Source organism: Saimiri boliviensis, chromosome 1, assembly GCF_048565385.1.
Source record: "Saimiri boliviensis isolate mSaiBol1 chromosome 1, mSaiBol1.pri, whole genome shotgun sequence".
Lineage (NCBI taxonomy): Eukaryota > Metazoa > Chordata > Mammalia > Primates > Cebidae > Saimiri > Saimiri boliviensis.
In genome coordinates, this window is record NC_133449.1 from 121,966,962 (window position 1) to 121,970,797 (window position 3,836).

Genomic DNA, 3,836 nt, shown 5'->3' on the forward strand with positions numbered 1-3,836 from the left:
TTTTATTTTAGCCAATTTTCAGGATTTGGGGATACTTTTGGTTTCTGTGAACTCTGTTTTTATACAACTTGCTTTTTAAAAATGCATTTGGCCTGGGCAAGATGGTAAGAGTCCGCCTCTAAAAAAAAAAAAAAAAAAAAAATTTGATTGGTCAGGCATGGTAATGCGTGCCTGTGGTCCCAGGTATGAGGGAGGGGGAGGCAAGAGAATCGCTTGAACCCGGAAGGTCAAGCTGCAGTGAGCCACGTTCACATCATTGCACAGCATGGGTGACAGAATGAGACACTGTCTCAAAAATATGCACTTAACAAGTGCATATTTTAATTTGCACTTAACAAGTACAATTTTTAATTTCAAAATAATTTTCAGGCAATCTTAGCTGCCCCAAAGGCTTCGCGATGTTCTCATGAATTTTAGACTTTGTCTCTGGTGCTACGTGAAATGCCCCAAAGTGCATATGGCCAAAATGAACATGTTCATTGATACCTTTGGTTGTACCCAATGGTAATTTTTAAAAAAAAAATCTGCACTTGATCTTAGCCAAAAGGCCGAGAAGCAATTTTTTTTAATTTCTGAAACTTATTCCAAGGATAAACAAAATTGCAATCTGCCAAGTCTACTACCTACCATCTAAGTTGTTTCTGGGTTTCTAAATTATAAATTCATTTAAACCCAATACTTCTTACTTTATATATTTAGCTATGCTTCTCACATTTTTATTACATATTTGCTTTGTATTTAAGGAGTTTTCATAAAGAAAAACAAAACTTCCAACAGTGACAAAAGCAGAGCCAATTTATTTTATTGGCTATTCCTGAAAACAACATTAAGATTTTAAATGTTATCCTAAGATTGGAATGTGGAGTAAAGAGGTGAGAAATAGTTGCTTAAATCACATCTCAAGTTCAGCATTCCATTTGCCGGAGGCTCTCACCCTCTGTAGCTCTCATCCTGCGGATGTCTCTCAACGTTGGACAGTACCATGACTTCACTTGGACAAATCATTGCTGGAAAACCACTGATCCCTTCATTTGGCTATTTGTTTCAGGCAGCAAAGCCACTATCATGAAAAAATAACTCAAGATTCCAACTTATTAAGCATACCTTGCTGTGCCTGGAGTGGGCCTGTGATGACCTTCCCAGTCCAATCAGTACCAGCTAATTGACACACGGTTGTGGCTTTTTACAAGAAGAAGGCCAGAATCTGGATTCGGGCATATTCCACCTATTTAACAGGCTGAGGGGGTTGTGGTAGATGCCAAATCCTAAGCTGAGGGAGTGTGATCTTTCTGTTTCTCCCTCCTCTCTTTCCAGAATCCAAATGCCTTTCCTATTTTAAAGGAACATACCTTATTGAATCTCAGAAGAGTCTTGGCTTCATCCCCCTTCAGAAGATGCCAACCTTCTGCTAGGCTACTTCAAACTCTTCTGATCCATTCCCCGTATGCTGAAGTTTACCATTGCCAGATTCTATTTTATGAAACCAGAGCCCAGACCAAACTAGGATGGCTAAAATCTAAATCCTCCTAAAAGACAGAAACGTCTGATATTGTGAGCCAGACTTGGCTACCGGCAGGTGAGTCTGAAGGTGAGAGAGAGGAGTGATGGTTCTTGCTCTGCTGGCTCTCCTAGTCAAGCCCCTCCACGTCAGTTACCATGGCGACAAGAGATGCCACCCAGCCCCCCACCCCCGACTGCCCCTCACCCCTCCACCCGTGGTGGGATCCCTCTGACACAGTTGGGCCCATTCCTTTACCCATTCCCTATGAAACAATGGCAGCTACTTGCATTATGGCAGCTCAAGGAATGTCAGTGGAGGGTGGCCCAGGCCAGCACCAGATAGCAGTCAGGAGGCAACGACACACTGAGAACAGCTACCTGCACAGAACCATGAGAGTAGGGCTTTCCTGAAGAGTCCCAGGAGGAAGAACTGGTGGACCAGAGGCTGAGGCATTTGAAGACTGAGCTATAAGTCAGTTTCCATCAGAGCTAAAGCGAGTGGCTCTGAAGCCAGACTTCCTTGGGGTTTCCTATTGGCACTTGAACAAGTTACTTCTGTCCTCTGTGTCTCGGTTTCCTTGTCTGTAAAATGGCATGAGAATAAGTGCACCTTCCGCAAGGTGTTGTTGTAAGGATTAAATCAGTTAATTCTTAGATAGAACTTGCACCGTGCACATAGCAAGTACTCAATGAGTGTTGTCATAGCGATTGACTAATGCACTGTTTTAGTGTCTATTGCTCCATGGAGGAAAAGAGGAGAGGGTAGAGCTGTCCAATCAGGGAAAGCTCACTAGACATGTCAGGGTGACCTCATTTGAGCCCATGGGCTGGTGAAGCCTAAGGACATGCAGAATCCCTAAAAACCCAACGGCTGGTTGTAAGCACTAATGCAATATTGGACCCAGAGCAAATGGAACTCTCAGGCACTGGGATGGGAACGTCACTTGCTTGGTGGTATTTAACTAGCATTAAACATTTGCTCCTCAGGAATCTAACTATTCTGCTCCTAGGTATATCTAATAGAAATACATGCATGTGGTCACCAAAAGACACGCAGAAGAGTGTTCATAGCACATTATGTATAATGTGCAAAAGCTGGAAACTACCCAGGTGCCCAGCAAGAGTAGAATGATAAATGGCAGCTGGGTGTAATAGCTCATAACTGTAATCCTGGCACTTTGGGAGGTCATAGAGGACAGATTGCTTGAGGTCAGGAGTTCGACATCATCCTTGCCAACAGAGTGAAACCCCATCTCTACTAAAAATATGAAAAAAAAAATTAGCTGCATGTGGTGGTGCAGGCCTGTAACCCTAGCTACTTGGGCAGCTGAGGTATGCGACCCCCTTGAACCTGGGAGGCAGAGGTTGCAGTAAGCCGAGATCGCGCCACTGCAGTCCAACCTGGGGAACAGTGCAAGACTCTCTTAAAAAAAAAAAAAAAAGAATGATAAATGGTGTTGTGTCATGAAATACTTCTTCGGCAGTGAGAATAAGCAAACAAAATCTACACCCAATCATCAACATGAGTGAATGTCACAAGGTGTTGAGCAAAAGAAACCCAACACAAAAGAGTACGTGCTGATGATTCCAGTTATATAAAATTCAAGTTCACAAACAGGCAAAATTAATTTGTGCTGTTAGAAGCCAGGAGAGTGGATGCCCTTGGGAGGGTGGGGATATCTGGGAGGGGATATGAAAGGAGTTTCTGGAGTGCAGATGAAGTTCTAATTTTTTTTCTGTGAACTTGCATACAGAAGTAAAGAAGTCCTATTCGTGATTTGGGTGCTGATTTCATGTAGATGTTTACTCTGCAAAAAGTCATCATACTCTTTCTTGGTGGCCTTGGACAAATTATGCACCTGTAGTCCCAGCTAGTTGGGAGACTGAAGCATGAGAAATATTTGAACCCAGGAGGTGGAGGTTGCAGTGAGCTGAGATTGCAGCACTGCACTCCAATGTGGGCAATAGAGCAAGACTCTGTCTCAAAAATAATACTACTACTACTAAAATAAATAACAAAGTTTTATTTGAACATAGCCACACATATTCATTTACATAAGGTCTATGGCTGCCTTAGGGCAATAACAGCAGAGTTGAAACGTTGTAGCAGAAACTGTATAGCCCATGGCACCGAAAATACTTACCATCTCACTCCTTACAGAAGGTTTGCCAATCCCTAAGCCAGTGATGCCATTCCTGGGAGCAGAAATTCTCTCACTGGTCTGCAAGGGATGCCCACTGATGCACTGTCAATTAGATGTCATCTCTGGAGAATCAATAAGTAAAATGCAGGCAACACATCCTACAGAATGCAGTTAAAAGCAAGGAATTAGACA

The 3,836-nt window shown here is 42.9% G+C and overlaps 1 pseudogene; it reads right to left on the reverse strand.

Moving 5' to 3' along the window:
• Window positions 1-417: 417 nt before the first annotated feature.
• LOC120361857 (U2 spliceosomal RNA) lies at window positions 418-560 on the reverse strand (annotated as a pseudogene).
• Between the last annotated feature and the right edge of the window lie 3,276 nt (window positions 561-3,836).